Genomic DNA, 18,257 nt, shown 5'->3' with positions numbered 1-18,257 from the left:
AGAGAGAGAGAGAGAGAGAGAGAGAGAGAGAGAGAGAGAGAGAGAGAGAGAGAGAGAAAGAGAGAGAAAGTAGGGTCAAAATTTCTACTCGAGATTTTAGTTAGGTCAAGCATTTTTCCTCTCAACGTATACCTTGCGTTCGAATCCGCGCCGTCGCATATTCGTGTATGACGCTACGACGATAAGTAATGACGAGTAATAAGTAATTATCCGTGTGAAACTCACACAAACAAGTTCGATTATGCGAGACGCGCGAGCTCGCCGAGATTTGTCTACCAAAGGGTTGCGCTATGAGCATTGCTATCTACGAGATGCCGTACATGCGATGTTGGTCCGCATTAAACTTTCATTTTCCGCGAGCGTCGAGCAACAATGTGAGGAAGAGGAGCTCTTTGTAAGATCGTCTGTTCACAAAGGCAGCGGGGAACACAATGGACCTCTCTAAGTTCCGCGAGATACGTTCGGATGGCGGTACCAAGTACGGAAGGACCACCTTCGACGTGGTGTTTGTGCTGTACAAGCATACGTCGCAAATGTTGATAAAGTTTGACAAAGAAAAGGCCAAATTCGCTCTCTCTGTATAAATGATATCGCGTAAAGTACACTCCAGGGTACACCCCGACACTTCGTCACATAAATCGCGAAAAACGTCAATTCCGTTGGTATTTGAGCTTCTCGCGCCAGTTATCCAACAATCTCTCCATCATCATTTTTGCGAAGCCAGCGATTTTCAATTTAAATTTCCGTGATGTTCAGCGTTATGCATTTTCCATTCTCGTCGTTCGTTCCTATATTTAATATCAAATTTTCTAGCATTTTGGAATTGCAAAGAGTAGAAAAATGTATGCGCTCGCGCCTGTACGTTTGTGCGCGTATATGTGTGCGCGTGCAGATTATACAAGGTAATCCGCGAAAGAGCGATAGTTTGCGAATTTACCAGTTCCCGAGCGAAAAATAGGTTTGGACACGCCGCTTCCGCGGCAATCTTTGAGAAACAGATATCGCAAACGACACATGAGCCTGCTGCATAGCGGAAATCAACTGTCGGCCCGTTTATCAACAATGAACGAGTCGCGACAGCACCATTTGACGGGACGAACGCCACTATAATCCGCGAAAATGGATTTTCTCGTGACACGGCAGTTCGATCGCGCGTCGGACTTTGAAACGTCCGACTAACCCATGGCGGCGGTCGCGCTGTGTAAACTCGGAACAGAAATACGACAGCTAAAGGGACGACACCCCGTGCTGAGTCATGGCCACTGGAACTACCGGAGTACCAGATCGGACCAGCTCAGCAAACCACCGAGAGTCCAAGCGCCCTGATTCGGAGCTATCGATTTTTTTTTCCACGCTGTATCTAAGGTGAATCTCGTGGTTAGAAACTAACAGAAACACCGACGAGAGGCAATCTCTGCGACGACCTGCGCGATGTCTCCGGGCAAAGTGCGGTGTAACAAAAATAATTTTCTTACTTTCTTTTACACAGAAAAAATGTTTGACCGTTGTATAAGAACACATAGAGAAATAATTATTGTAAATTATGGCTAAGAAAACTATTTTCTTATTAAAAAAAATTCTACTACAATGTTAGTGATAACCCTAAATGTACTACTTTTATTTTACTAGAAAAAATATAATTGAGGCCAAAAATAATTATAATTTTAGTTAGATTAACCATTTTTTCTCTCAGTACGCGTTATTTTCTTATACCTTAAAACCTCGCTCTGGCATTCTGAAAATAATGAACAAAGAAAGAATAGCGCGAATCGCAGATTTTATCTTGTTGCATATTCAATTAATTTTCTGGTTAAATGCGTAATTCATGCCACGCTCGGAGAGAAAGACACGACAGTGGCAATTCTATAGAGATGACAGATGTGTTTGTATGTAGAATTAATGTATACAGTTTAACAAACTGTTTTGTAGTTGTTAAAACTGAAGCTGAGCGTCTGCGAGAACTATATAATAACTATGCAGTTCTCGCAACCATTCAGTTTTAGTTACAATATCTACAAAGAGCAGTTTATTAAACTATATGCACTAGTTCTACATACAAAGCTCATACAGAGTTGCTTGGGTCATGCTCTTTTTCTCGGAGTGCAGGCAGCACCCAACGGAAGCAGGTCGTTACGTAACAACATTAAGATGAAAAATATAACAGAAGAATAGCGTAATTTTTTTTCTCTCTTTTTTTTTTAATCGGCGCGTTTGCCGTTCTCACGCTTTGAAGGACCGGAATATTCAGTAATTATTCTTTCCTCATGAGACGGTAAACGACGATGCTCAGTTATCGGTTTTCCAAGGAGCCCCGGGAAAAGATGGATTCTCCGTGGAGGTCGAAGGAGCGCCTTGTCATTCCACGGGCCGTTAATAAATCATGGCGCGAAGTCTCGTTTTCCCAATGCGCCGTCCAAGAGCAGAGCGAGGGGAAAATGACTCCGAAAACCGGAGGCTCGCTCGCTCGCTCGCTCGCGCATTGGACTGTGTGGAAGGTAATATAAAAAAAAGCGTAGGGAGCCGTGTGTGCGATCGAATCGAAAGATATCTATTCACATACGCGCTTTCTATCGATACCATGGCGAAAATACGAGCGCGCTTTGTTGCACGGTTTACATGTCCGCCAGATGCGCGTTCGCGGAGCGATAGAAAACATTTTTGATTTTATCCATAACGGGTGTTACGCCGTCGAAAAAGAAATATCCCTTTTTTATATATGCTGCGTACAAATCCGACTTTTTCTATCGATAATAAATCACAAGCGTGTACTCGCCTGGAGCAGACACGTGGCGCGCCGTTCTCGCGATCCCGATGAATAGTAAAATATTTTTCGATTTGAGAACATTCGCGCACACACACGCTCGTATTAAATTAATACCTTCTCATTTCCCATTTTAAAATAGAATTCGAAGCGGACTCGATTGTTCGCGCCGGACGTGATAATCACGTCCGGCACATGAAAAGTATTCGTCAGAAATTAATGTTAAAAAGCACGAGTCGCGGATTACATAGCTCGCATTGTACCTTCAGCACGGCTAACGCGAAGTATTACGTACTATTCGCGGAATCACCGAGACATAAGTAATAATAATTATATTATAATGCGAATGTACAGGTGTATGCAAGAGGTGCAAAGATAACGAGACCGGGAATCAAGGGTCAGAACAGTCTTCATTTTCCGAATAATTTCCCCTCACAATGAACTAAACCAAGTTTTATATCGGTACTTTTCAGCTTCTTTACATGGGAAGATTTTTATAGTACTATAATATATAAATTACTATAGGATTTTGTAATCGAGAAGAGAGAGAGAATAGATCGAAATTCTGTAAAAATTCGCTATTCTTTCGTTTGAAAGTAGCAAAGATGATCCAATTCACATGAAGCACGTTTTGAGAACAATGAAGATAAAAATTTAATAGACGATTTAAAAATCTATCTATAATTTAAAAATAGTATAGACAGCACACGTAGTTCTTCTCGCAAAATTCTCTCAAGAATTTAAACAGAGATGGCCGATTACTATCTCTTTAAGGATGTACATTGACAAGCCTTTAAAAATAGAGAAAACGTGACTAGTAAAAAATGGTGCAACTAATAGAAAATAAAATTTGGTTTTTAATTAATTTCGGCGCTCATAAGGTTTGGATCGTTTTTGCTTTATGTAGAAACGTATGGACTTGATAACAAAGACTTAAAATTCCTAATTCTGTAGTATGCGCTACTTATATTCCATGAACTGAAATGTGTTACCAAAACATTTGTTATGTTTTTAGATAAATTTACTATGTTCTTTAGCAAGACATACTTCACTGACAATCTCTACCTGGACTACTAAAAGCATAGCATAGCAAATGCATAGCAAAATTATAATATTTTCTCTGTGTAAATATATTTAATGTCGCTGCTTCCAAATATTTTAATGTTACACTTCGATGTGCTTATATACGTTTTATTATCCGATTATATCACTCGACGTGGATTCATAAAGTGCAATCGACAGTATTACGTTTCGAGCTGACTATCGATTCATCGCATCACGCTCATGCCTCCCTGTCTGGAATCTCATGCATAGTAATATGTAGCAATTTGCTAAATCATTGTACAATTTCAATCGTCATTAATTAGCGCCGTTTGTAGTGTTAATATGACTATCCGAACACTCTAATCCTCGCGACCGACGCCGCAACGAACACAGAGAAGTATCTCTCTCCCCCTCCGAAACGTTTTTCGCGCTTGTTATTTTCTTTCCTTCTTTTTTGTTTTATCAAGCTCGTTAAACCGCGCTAATTATTTTGGATTTGGGAAGGGAGGAGGGACGCGAATGGAAGAGATATCCGTCGGAAATTCACGGTAAGTCGGACAGCGAGCAATTAATCCGGACGGCAAACGCGTCGGATGACAGATCGGAATCAATGTACGGATGTCAGCGACTAAACTGTCCATCGTTTCGGTCCATCGTTACGTCATCGCGTTACATTGTCAGTATATGGACTGATATATCTGGAGCAGAAAAGCGGATCTGGCGCGTGAAAATATTTTTTGCGGCGATTTAAATGGATGTTATTCCGCGACGAGAGCGCGCGCGCCCGCGCCGAATAGAGGCCGACGAGATCGCGCGCCCTCTCGCGTTCCTTCTCGCAATATGGCTCTCTCTCTCCGCGCGAGCGGACAAACGATATTTTTAATGGAATCGGGCAACAAGTGGCGAGCAGTATGAAGATCAGCCGACGAATTCGGCGAGTGAAATAATTTTTTTCCTCTTTTTTTAACACCCCGATCGACATGGGATTCGGCCCCGCTGAAGGAGAGAGAAACAGGGGGAAAGAGAAAGAAAAGAGAGAAAAAAGAAAACGGCGCGAGATCAGTATTCACCATTCGCGCCATTAGCTCCTCTCCACGAAGAAGAGGTTCTTCCGATAATACACGACCGACTTTTTGCCGAATAATGTGAGATTCTACTGACTAGCGCGACAGATCTAACGCACATTCATCATTCCGGCCGGTGACACGCAACTCTCTCTCCCCGCCCCGACATAATGGCCTCTCGCCCGGATTATTCGAAAGCTGCTCGTCCCAAATAGATTTTCCGCGGATAAAGGCGATCGAGCGGCGCCGCCTTTCCCATTTCGGCCGAAAATAGCTTCGGTCGCGTTTGTATGAGCTATAGCCGGCAACGTTATCGATTACGAAAGCACGATGCAATTTAAGGTATTACTCGCGAAGCTGCACTTTTATTGGCAGCCGACACGAAGTGACGTACGTAGGAGAGTATGAAGCGAGGAGTCTAGTCTAGACCGGCAAAATAAATATCACGCGAGAAAACATGCGAAAACGCGCAAGTAGCGAGGTGGAATTTTCAATAGGCGGAAAAATGAATTTCTCCGCAATTTTCCTGCAATAAATCACCGAAGATCCGTCACGATATTCCCGAGTGCTCGCCGAATAAGGGGACTCGACAACGCGTACGTACACGCGCACGCCCACGCGGGAGCGATCCGACGTAACTTTATTAGTGGTTTTCGCCGGAATATTATTAATAGTTAAGCGTCATCTCCGCGAATATACATTTGTTCGCGCAAGCAATGTCGGTAATGTAATTGTGACATACGTAGAGCCATATGGTTCGCCATAAACCGCGGATGTAATCAGAGTTATAGATAAATCCGCTTTGCTGGCGACGATAAATTTCCGAAATCCACCTACGGCCGTATTGCGCGCGGATTCTGCGGTAAGATATAGCGAAACGCGTAGGGGGAAATTTGGCCCGGGGACGTGGCCACTAATCCTTCCGTGGTAATCGACGATTTCCGCCCGTAAATTGTCCCACCACCGTGGGACTGCATAGTTAAGGGGTTCCTACGAAATTAACCTTAGGTCGGACGGTAGCCGTCGGCGCTTTTGTTCTTCGACTGCGCTAACGGAGAAATCATTATTTCGATTATCAACAAATCGCCGGCCCCTGCGCGCGCGGAAGAACGCTATTAATATTCGTACCACCGCGACGGGCGTGTCGGAAACTACTTATATACCTGTGCGAAAGCGGTATCTCATTCGTGTATCATCCGCACGCGTCTGGATTTGTCGGAGATATTCCACAAGAAATTGGAAATCTTATCACGCATATTTCAAAACGCCCTATCTTTACGAGAGACATTCAGGAGACTTATCATTTACATCTCGTATGAATTCTCACATGAAAATATATGAAATGAAGTCTCAATTGAATGAGAGAGAACGCACACATAAATCTGAAATCGCTTGGAAGACCTTTTGACAAATTTTCTCCTTCACCTAAGTGAATATTTGTATTTATATTATTGTATTTAATACTAGAAATTTTGAAGGACCAACGATAAAACCATGAACAAATTAAAAGTCTACTAGACGTCATGAAAAAGAACCTGAATCGAAATTTTTAAATATGGCTCATAAAAATTAATTTTCAAAAGTTTTAATTATTTTAAATTTTTTACCGTCTCTCTCTCTCATATTGAATTTGCTATTTTTTAAATTTAAAATTTAATTTTGAATTTAAAAATAGCGGCTTTGAAAAACTTTCAATATAAACTTTTATATGAATCAAATGATTTTTTAGACCTTTGATTTGTTATTTTAAATTTTGAAATTTTAATCAGATTCAGATTCAGCGATTTAAAAGTCTCCAACCTAAGAGTTCATTAAAAAGCACATTGGTAATCTTCCAAACACATTAATTAATTATGTATTTATCCACTGATATCGATATAACTACCGAAGTACCAGAAATTTGTGCTATCTGTAACATTTCTTGTTGTTCAAAATTGCTGGAAATGAGTTGAGTGTAACAGTTTGATATGGAAACTATATGGAACTTTTCTCTGAAAACCCTCGAGCTAATACACTACCGCGAGTCACAAAGACGTACATGCAATTATTCAAAATTATTCGCTATGCTTGTAGAGAGTGAAACAAATGTTTTTTCCTAAATTGTAACTTAGTTATAGTAGTTATTTTTTCAATAAAATTTCAATTATTTTACACACACACACACATATACATATATAAAATTTATGCTCCCTGCAACATCTTCCTCGTTTCCGCCCTTTTCATATCTTTCGTTTCTCAGGGTAGAATGCGACCCTACTTCAGGTAAAAGGTTTTCTTTATCTAAATAAAGGACCGACGAACGAACTACCAGACGATGTAGGACCGACCCTTCCAGATTATTTCTATTGTCAGTCCAACCGACCTGTTCGTTCTACCTGCGCGTCAAAGTGCGTCTGTCATTAGTTTAACCCACGAGGGTCTATTTTCCGATGCATTCTTACCCAGATCAGGCATCGTAGATTCTTCGTCTTACGCGAGTTTATGGATTTCCTCAAGACGTCGGACACACAGGTATATTAATGTATTACTGAGTGTGTGCAGCTAATGAGCAAGTTACTGAGTAACACACCGAGTGTGTGTTGCTAATGAGAAACCTTAGGCTAATAGCAAATGGCATCTTGGTAAACACGAGTAAGCATTCGCTTACACGTATGCACGCATCACCGTTGAATACCACTGTCTATATGGTGGTCAGTATGCTCACAATGGAGTTGCCGTTTCCGAGCGAAATATACAGTATCCAATTTCAATTAGAAGTTCGCCTCGCCCACTCGAAGCGACGTGGGCGACGAGGTATTTAAACGGAAAACGCGCCGTCCGAGAGAAGAGGTAATATCTTCATCGATCGTCCAGTGATTCAACCGAGACTGATATTAATTGACAAATAACGGAAGAAGGTGAAAAGGTTAAAAGGTGAGACTACACGCGCGAAAAGTTGCGCGTCCACATTCGCGTTGTATGTAACTGAAACGACGTCGTTTCGATCGTGGTCCAGTTTTAATTAGAATCTCGTTTGAATTTCGACGAGTGAAGGATTTAATCGGAAATCCATCATAACAGAGCAGAAAGATAATAACAGTCGACCATTATTAACTAATTTCCACATTAAAACTAACGAGACGACTAATTGTCGTTAGTTTCAAGTCGGTGAAGCTTTTATTATAATTTCGGCATTTTATATCGCGTTTTCTTTTCACTAAATTGTCGCGTGCAGGTAGAATTTAATTTGTATGATATTCGGCTCGCGTAATTCTGGAATGCAATTTGCAGAAAAATATACACGAGCTAATGCGTATGAATTATGCACCAAGTTGATTATTTCATTTGTAAGTTTTTACACGGCGATAGGAGAGAGTCGCCGAAATCGTATTTTTTTCATATTTATTATTCGTATTCATTTTTGCAGCACGCGCACCAAATAAGATATGATCTGAAAAATTTTTGTTTATATTCCTCATCGCTCGTTTATTTTTACCGTCAAATGTGTCGTTCGTATTCAATAATAATTAGAGTTTCTCAAATTAGAGTTAGAACATCATCCGCTATTTGGGAGGAAGTGAGTGAGTGAGAGAGAGAGAGAAATTGCAGCATTTCAGTCCTAGAATTCGTTTTACTCCTAGAATTTCTCACTTCTACTCACGTCACCTCTAAAAATGGCGGATAAGATGCAGACCAATTATCATACTTTGTCCTAATTCTGCCTAGAAGAATTCTAACAATAATAAAGAAACTGATGAGATAGAACTTAACAGATTGGTACGATCTCGGCAACTCTCCATATCGTGAAACCTCTTTCAGTTATGCATCACGCGCGTAAGATTAATTCATTATCGTCTATTAGCAGAAAAAGAAATGAAAAACCGAACGTAAACGCATCGCGACTCGAAGACAGTCATCTGAAGCGATCGGTCGGGTGTTGCTTTCCCGCTGAGAATCCTTCATAAGATCCTCTTTCTTCGATGTTACAATGAACCCATTCAACTGTGTTTCCTTGGCAAGGATCTCTGAAGAAGCCAAGGATCTGTGAAATCGCCCGGTTCTTTTGTGCAGTTCCCTACTTTTTTTTTGTACCCCATCGGATTCCCATCGGCGGTAGTCCGTACATACTCGCGGATTTAATGGACGATAAAAATTTTCTCGAAACATTCTCTCGCGGAAGTAGCCGGGGTGAATATTTCTCGCGTACGGTATGATTATTTAATTTCGCGAAATAATAAGCGACACGAGTCGAGTGCGCGCCCAGCCGCACACGAATGCACACAAAGTAGATAGTAATGGCATTATAATAGCACGAGCAATGCAACGCGGCATTCGCGAATCTAGAAGAGAGCCGCAATTTGCACAAATTTAATAAAGCGACCGAACTTTAACGAACCTGTTAAATGTTAGATGTTAATGTTAGTCTAACCTAATTGGAGTCTATATACAAAGGATGGAGTTCGCGGGCGTAATGGCGCCCCGATGATGCAGTGGTTTACGTTTAAAGCATCGAGCGATTCGCGCAATGCTTCAGCCCGAGTTTACCTTTAACAATGTGTAAATTTCGTAGGTAGTTAATGCACGTTACATGCAACGTCACCAATGTACACGAGCACAATGGCGCTCTCGTGCTTCTCGCGCGTCGCACGTTCGATATTACCGCGGGTCCATTGTGTCCCGACCGTCGCTAGGCGATCGCGCGAAAGCTTGATGATGAAACCCGTAGGGCGACGTGCTACTTTCGTGCCATCGGGAGTGTTTATCTCCACATCTGGCTCTTCACATCCGCCTAGATCCGAATCCGTTCGCCAGGAAAGATCCCGCGCGATTATGACCGCCGCGCGCAATCGGGACAATCTCGATTTAATTATCTCACAGAGGAAAGAGTCCAGGGCGAGATCGTTTCGATTCTCCGCCCTCCTTCGGATTTCTGATTTTTCTCGTATATCTCTTGTCTTCCCCCTCGCGTCAGGACGTAATGAGCAAGCGATACGAGAAGAGCTTTGCGCCCTACCCTCTTCTTTTTAGATTTAGAGTTTTTCGGTTTAAGACTTAATGAACGAGAAAAATGTAAAATAATTCAATCGGTAGCTTGCATTTTTTCATTATTATTTGAGTTATTATTGATGTAAATATGTAAAAAAATTAATGTTTTAAAAATGTGCACGGGAAAAATATTGTGGTAAAAGTTACATTAGGGTCATGTTACCTCCTACAATGTCTTTTGGCAAAACTGGATTGTATAGAACTTAAATTGCTATGGAAATAGTATAAATATAAATTATTTTAGAAATTTGGAGATCTATTTGACATACGATGTAAAAAATATTGCAATATTTTTTTGATAAAGAGTTAAATGTGTGTGACATTTTTAAACAAACGTAGACGGAGAGAATATTGTAGTAAAGATTATAATACAATTTTAGTAGTTCGGGAATAGACTGGCACTATTACGAAAATTATAATAAAACATAGTAAAAATGATCATAAACATGACAATTTGTACTACATTTATGGTAATTTTTACTATATGTTCATGAATCATTTTTATTATGTCTTATATAATTTGCATCGTAGTGCCAGTCTATTCCCGGAGTACTAAAATTTTGTATTGTAATTTTTACAATATTCTCTTTGTGTATAATAATATTTCGATCATATTTCTGCGTGATTCAAGATTACAAAAATTTCTAAATTTTGACTACAATCTTTTCCCCACGTGCAAGCTTCTGTATTACGAGTGAATATTTGAGGAAAAGTCGCAGATTGTGTTCACTAGCCGAGAAGAGGTTCGCTTCCGTTGGCTGCCGACCGGCAATAAATGATTTTCCGGCGGCAACGGCAGCGGGGGTGGCAGGATAACCGCAGGAAGGAAAGTCGCGTCGCGCAGAGACACGTGGCAATTTCAGGGCGACGACCACACCATTTTCACCCCCCTCCCCCCCCCTGACACCTGTGCAAACGGAAGTAGCTTATTCTCCGTGCAGAAGTTCGTAGTCTCTAGACCGTTGTTTGCCGAAACAACACGTTGTGACTATTAAGGAGACACAACGAGCGGAATCCGATGCACCCCGAACGCGGCTCGAGTGAATTTTCGTAATACCTCCTCCCCTCTGACGGACGCAAAATATTAGTCGAGATTGTTTTCAAACGATTCGCGACTCTCTCACGAAGAAGACACTCGTCGCGCACAAGCAAACACTCTAGCGACCCCACGAACAAACGCCCCGGAAACGGCACGAGACAAAGGGCCGCGCTGTGCAAACACTCTTGCCCGTTTCTCCGTGGACTCTTGGACGCTTTCTGCTAGCAAGTCAAAGAAAGACGACCGTCTCTTCGGTACGACAGTCGGTACGTGAGTCGGTAGAAAAAGCCGCACGCTGCGAGTCGCCCCGGCGAGGAGATCGAACGCGCATTATTATTAACGACGTGGGAATCGCGGTGGTCGTGGCTCGAACTCGATGGTTCACTCGAGCGTCGCGGTTAAATGATACAATCGCGAGGAAAAATCAGAGAGGAACTTGTATATAAAATAAATGTCAAATAAATGGATGTAGAGACGAGGAAGAAAGGCTGTGCGCCGTAGAAGAGATGCCGACCACGTCGTTGACCACGAGAAACCGATCGTCATTACGTACTAATCACAATGTAAGACGCGATGATATCGATCTGCGACAACGTATTAACTACCGCGAGACGATTAAGAAGTTCGTTTGCGCTTGCCGAGATGCGCGCGATTCCTCGAGGGCTGGAGCCGCAGTCTCACGACAATCTAAAATTCTTCGCGGCTAATTAACGGAATTTATTAAATTCTGATTGTTATCGCAGGAGAGTGGAAAATGGTGAGCGACCGCGCGTGGAGCCGGTATGTAATTTTCATGCGCGCGGCGCGCCGATTTAATGGACGGCGCGCCGTGCAACGGCCATATCCGGTTTCTGCGGTACGCAAGAAGATCGACGGATAAGGTAGCCCAATAATAAAATAATAGCACTCGCACGCGAATCCGCCAAGATATTATACGCTCTCTCTTTCTCTTGCTTAGCGTCGCGCCGCCGTCGCCGTCATCGTCGTCGTCGCGTGCACGAGCACTTTGTGGTTCTGCCATTGTGGAGATCATTTCTTCGATTCGGCCGCACGTAGAGAGACGCCGTTATCGTGAGGCGATCGCGGCAGACATTGGACTTGGAATCGCTCAGGAACTCGCCCGAGGCCGATAAGAATCTCGATTCCAGGCATTATCAGCAACTAGCGGAATATTATCAAGCGCGCGCGTGCGAGAGAGTTAGTGAGGTACGCGCCCAGAGCCAAAATTAAAATTACGACGTACATAATGACGTCGTTACTCCGCAATTTCGCGGCCGTAGACGTCGGCTGGTTCTGCGCGTTTATAATCGGATGCCCGATAACAATTGTCGAATTTTGAATTCAAGCGCGAGAAAATTCAAATTCGCCATTCAATTTGCGCGCTCCGCGACACAATGATTTTACACAGAAAATGTGGTACCTGTGGCCATTTAATTCAACATACGCCGCGATGTGTGTCGATATTTCTCACATATACATACACACATACACATACGATCGCCAACAATAATTACAGCTCCTAATACACGCTTAATCACGCGATCGTCAAGCGATAACGAGGTCCTTCGGCGCGGAAGAAGGGTCGGCCGAGGCAACAACGGCGAACGCCGGTCGGCAATTAACGGAAAACACATTTTTAGGCGCTCGCGTGTGCGCCGCCGGTTCCGTTAAGGTCGATATATTTCGGCATATTGCCCGTGGCTCCGGTTATTACGACAAATTGAATATACAAAGGCACCTGCTGCCACGCGCGACCGATGCAGTGGCAGCTCTTCGGTGGTGGTGCAGTTTCATGCATGATATTCGAGTAGCTCCACGTTCCGCGGAACATGGCGGTATCCGTCGGAGCTTTCGCTCCGGAACGATCTCATTAAACATTCGCGCAATACCATCCTTCTTTCCCGCACGCCCTCTCTCTCTCTCTCTCTCTCTCCCTCTCTCCCTCTCCCTCTCCTTACCGCGCGCGCCCTTCTCATTTAGCCGACTCTTCCTCGCATCTCTTTCTCGCTGTTCCCGTCGGCTGTCCCGTTTCTCGTTTCGGGACGTCCATTCGCGTGAGATACGTCGGGTCTCTCAATTGCGCGAGATACAATGGACACGTGCAGTTGACTCTACCACATCCACATTCCCGACCCGCGAGCTGGAGTTCGCAGCAAGCGAATGCTCATGAAGACGGGGTAACGTTCCCGTTATTACTTATTCGAAACGCGTATCCTCCGACGTAGTCAGATATCACGACTCGATGCTCGATCTCGGTCGCTCGCGTTTTTCCATTCGAGAGAGGAAAGTGGCAGTGGTTCTGAGATGTTCTTGCATTATGCTCTAGGAACTATTTTCGATGACGACGCGTCCAACTATCCATTTACGTTTTACGAGCGATAAAAGAAAAGAACGTGGCTCGGCATAAAGATGTATATACGCGACGGGGATATGGGGATAGGGGGAGAGGGAGACGGGGGCCCTCCCAGTCGTTAAATATTTCTTCCATCCGTTTATGTTCGGAATAAGTGAATCGCACTGTGATTAATATTAGACGAACGTGGAGTAAGAATTAAAAAAAGAAAAAGACGAACGATTTAGTTTAACACTAATCAGCCCGACGAGGAAGAGCCCGAGAGCTTATTTTTCTTATAACTGTTGCTGATTCATTTGATTGCACTCGCATAGGCGAGTCCGGTTCGATCCCATCGCAGCAACCGCTGCAGTACCCTATAGAAAACACCTTAGCCGAGTAATGAAGTAATTAACGATCCCGACGTGCCGGGTGCCGTGTATAGTCGGCAACTGGCGACTAGTTTTACGCGCGGCAGTCTGTGATTTCTAATATAAGCGACAGAAATTCTAATTGAGAATCTAGTCGCAATACATGTCAATGCACACTCGTAGGTGTCAACGCGAAAATGTTCAAGACATAAGATGGTTTGTTTATCACCTCTGTACATGCACTGCTCGACTATCTCATTAGCGCTATATACCCGATAAAATTGTATAAAACAAGATCTTCAGTTATTTCTTATTAGCTAATATATTACAAATATATTGCATTCACACTGCGAAATCTTTTGTACGTATGTGTGGTATCTTAGAAAATTAGCAATCTTAGAAAACTAACATGTATTTGAAAAGTATATAAGCTGCATATGTACATACCCGAATCGAAATGCTGCTTTCTCATTAATTCTGTATATTCCATAAAATGTAAGACTTGTAATAAGTGAAAGATTTTGTAATATTATATAAATGTAATATTATGTAAATGTAATATTATACAAGTTATTGATTTCCTTTGATGCTTCGAAATTATTTGATGTTCTATTATCTCATTATTTACCTGCGTTTATTATTTGTCCTTAATTTCAAGAAGCAATGTATTGATTATGTGACTTACTTCACTGCATATAAAACATGTGCGCAATAAAGAAATATTCAATAATCTAGTAGATTAATTTTTTGGCAATTTAACTGTAAACATTCTCTCATATTCTTTCATATAATCTCTTTGATTTTTCTTTTATCAATATATAAAGAAGAAATTGCAATACACTGAGAGAAAGTGTTTGATATTTACTGCTCTGTCCTTAAAAAGGCATTGTAAAATAATTATGGCTAGGAAAACCATTTTTGTAATAGAAGCTACTGTAGATAATCATCTTGTATATGTATTGATACTATCACCTTCTCTTGCTAGAACAAAATATTATTCGCATGAGAAATAACTATAATTTCAATGAGAATAATGATATTTTTCTCTCAGTGTGTGTACAATCTAAAAATTTATATACATATAAAGAAGTCATAATAATAAAAGAATTTTTAGGGCAAACGTAGCAGTTGTATATTCCAGAAACATCAATAGAAATATAAATTTGAAATTAGTGTAATAATAGGATTCAGTAGAAAATAAACAAATATCGGTAGATTCTTTCAAAATTGAACTTGTGACCCAAGATTGTCAAAGCCCCAATTATTAAAAGCGCAAATTAACACTGACAAAAATTACGACATTCTAAATTTCGACTTGGGTATGCCCTGACTCGCAGCAAATTCGGCAGACATCCGTTAAAATCGGAAACATCTTGCACAATAAATGGTGTGACATACCTTGAAATTATGATGTATCGTTGTCAGCGTCCTCCCCCCCCTCTCTCTCTCTCTCTCTCTCTTCCTCTCTGTCTTAGCTTTCCGATATAGTATCCTCTTCCAGGTTCCTCCTCTTACTTATTTTACTTGGACTCAGCTTTATCTCTATTGTCCTTTCATCCAAGATATCGAGGTACAAATTCCAAAAAAATCAGGTCCGATGTGTCTACACGTAATGGCGGTTAGGCCGGAACACTCCTGTTCCCGGCTGCTCCGTCGTGGTATTGGCACTGACACTCGCGTCGATATAATTTGATCGAAGAAATGCGTGTTTACGAGAAAGCACGAACGCGATACCGACAAGAGCCCGATGAAATACTTCAAGAATAGACGCGAAAATATTGTCTGGTGCACCGTTACGTGTTTTCGTGTCACGGTATTGCGTTATTCATGTCGCCTCGAAACATAATAACTCGGTCACCAAAAAGGACGCTACGCGCGAGAACACCGAAACAATCGCCGAGCGCGATCGCTCACCACGCAATGACGCGGAAATAATTTCAGCTTCATTGTTTTGTATACCCACTCGTGACACTGATTCTCACACGGATACGATGTGGCCGCAGAAACGCCTGTTAACGCGACGCCGACAAGAGCTCGATTACCTTGCGCGGGATAAACTTAACGCAACGTATCCCGACAATCGACGACAAAAGGATCAGCGTCCGCGCTGCTTTAGACGTGAATAGATGTTTTCAGTTCGGAACACACAGTAGTGCCACACGCAAGTACCGTAAGAGTCGATCGCACTAGCGTTAACCAATGATAGCACGTCAATCAGATGACAGTTGAATACCCTAATATATTTGGGAACACTCCCGAGCGCCACTGTACACTACCGAATACTCCCGATATGCACCGCGCGCGCGCCACAGTGATAGCTCGACTAGAGTTCCTCAAGTAAGAGTCACGATACTGTATAATGCTTTCTGATTGGACCGGACAAGAAGCTTTAAGACTGAAATGGCGAACATGCTGCAGCTTCTTTCTCACTCACTCGCATCTTTGTTGTAAAGGGCAATCCCGACTCTCGCTTGAGAAACTCTAGCTACGACATCGCGAGTTCTGCAAGTTTCGGGAGCGTGATTTTAAGACTGCGATTCGTTATATGCTTCCAAGCGGCCGCGAGCGTCATTCTATCTTTGTTTAACATCCAATGAGCAACAAAGATAGAATGACGCTCGTGGCTCGTGGTTGGGAGCATGTAACAGATCGCGGCCTAAACTGTCACTCAGTCACCGGTCGCGCGCGTCATTAGCCGGCGGCAGTGTCTACGACGCGCGCCGTATAGGTGCTCTTTGTTTTGATATTCGCGTCTCGCTATCTCGCGTCTCGCTCCCCGCGCCCCGCGCCCAAGTGTCTCGCGTTCCGCGCGCGCGTAGCGTCTCGCTCCCCGCCCTCAGTGTTTCGCGAGACTTTTTCTGTGATGGAGCGTTTCATTATTTTCGAGAGCTTGCGGAAGACATAGTGAAATATACGAATACGTGCATCAACTGAGTGGCTATAATCCTCGTCGGACGATTAAGATACTTCGAGCGCCGAAACACTGTTTGCCGTCACCGTGCACGGGAGTTCGTGAACGACGAGTTGTGAGTAGTAACTGTTTTCTGTGCTCTGTTACGATCTGTTTTCTCGCTCTCTTTTTTCTATCGTGTGTATATACATACGGAATGAATAAGAACAATGTATCTATATAACCTTATACGCTGCATACTTGCCCCGTTTAATGTGCAGTAATGTGCAAAGTGTAGTTAAGAAGAGCAGATAGCTAGTATCATTGCGTCCATCTTGTCGTATTGCGTTGTGGGGCCAAAAACGCGCCACTCTCCCGCGCAAAATAATCGAGCTCTCGTCACATCGCGTTAACGTCCGTTTCTTCGACAGAATCGTATCTCCACGAGTGTCAGTGCCACACGAGAGTATCCGGAGCAGCCGAGAGCAGGATGAACCGGGAAGCCAGATCGCCGGAAGGGTACATCGACGCAGCAACGATACATCATCGATATATCTACAGGTAAAGTTAACCTACAAGTACATCGAATCGCTTATTATATAGAAAGTTCTCGATTTTAACGGACGTTCGACGAACTTGCTAATAAAGAGACAGCCGAGTCAAAATTTGATTCAGTACAGATCTCTTGAGTTTTATTATGTGTCTCTAATAATGTACTTTTTTCATTAGTCAGTCTTATATTTGTCACAGCCTCCTTTTCACTTCTATTTTACTCTTCTATCGCAATGAAATTGAAGTCTCTATCGATGTTTCTAGATGCATAACTGTTACTTTTGCCAACTCCTTCATTTTCATTTCTTAACAATTCCTTAAATACTATCGACACTTTCTACTCTAAAAATAATAAAGAAATTATGAAACAAAAGTTTACTATTAAACATTCATTAATCTATTAGGTTAATTAATATCTGTTCATTTCACATATTTTATGTGCTTATCACATGTACTCTCAGTAAGTTGTGTAATTAATACATTGTGCTGAAATTAAAATTAATTATTGAAATTATACTTGAAATTAAATTGCTGAAATTACATTGAGTTTGAATAGTTGAAATTACTTTTTATTATAAATAATCAATGCTGAGATTTAAATGTAAATTAAAAAATAAGTATTAAATGCAGATATTGGAATAATCGAATATTATATAATTTTGAAGCATCAATTCAGGACAATGAAGTAGAATATTCTTTATTGATCATTGAAGTTCTCTCTCATAAAGGGAATTTGTACAAATAATATGCTATCAAAATTTCGACTCGGAATACTGAAAGAAAAAATATCTAAAAAATAAAAGATAATTATTCAGTGGGTACTAGCAACATATTAATTTAAATTCAACTTTTTTATTGAAATAAAATAAACAATTGTTTTGATGCGCTAATGCTTTAAAAAATGCACATTTTCTTACTTAAACAATATTTTTTCTCAATGTAAAAATATATATGTATAAATAACAATTTTATTTTATTTATATTTATAGAAAAAATATATTTACAATAATATTTACATATAAATATATATACACATACACAAATATACAATACAAATAAAGTATTGATAAGAAAATATTATTAATACCTACCGAATAAAAATATTTTTTATTTCTTAGATATTTTTTCTCAGCATGGTCTCGATGAATAGTTTTTAAATTTTTCAATATTAATAAAAAA

General features: G+C 41.5%; 1 protein-coding gene across 1 annotated transcript in view; it reads right to left on the bottom strand.

Annotated features, from left to right (window-relative positions):
- Positions 1-15,878, bottom strand: part of LOC116845905 (mannosyl-oligosaccharide alpha-1,2-mannosidase IA-like) — a 245,816-nt gene extending 229,938 nt beyond the window's left edge. The window contains exon 1 of the mRNA XM_032819142.1: positions 15,035-15,878. The gene's annotated coding sequence lies outside the window, so the exon portion shown is untranslated. The remainder of the gene's footprint in view (positions 1-15,034) is intronic.
- Between the last annotated feature and the right edge of the window lie 2,379 nt (positions 15,879-18,257).

This window comes from Odontomachus brunneus, unplaced genomic scaffold (assembly GCF_010583005.1).
Source record: "Odontomachus brunneus isolate Ranch 3 - 2012 unplaced genomic scaffold, Obru_v1 Obru_scaffold_059, whole genome shotgun sequence".
Classification (NCBI taxonomy): Eukaryota; Metazoa; Arthropoda; class Insecta; order Hymenoptera; family Formicidae; genus Odontomachus; species Odontomachus brunneus.
The sequence above is the reverse complement of the archived record's forward strand: the minus strand, read 5'-3'. Positions and strand labels throughout refer to the sequence as shown.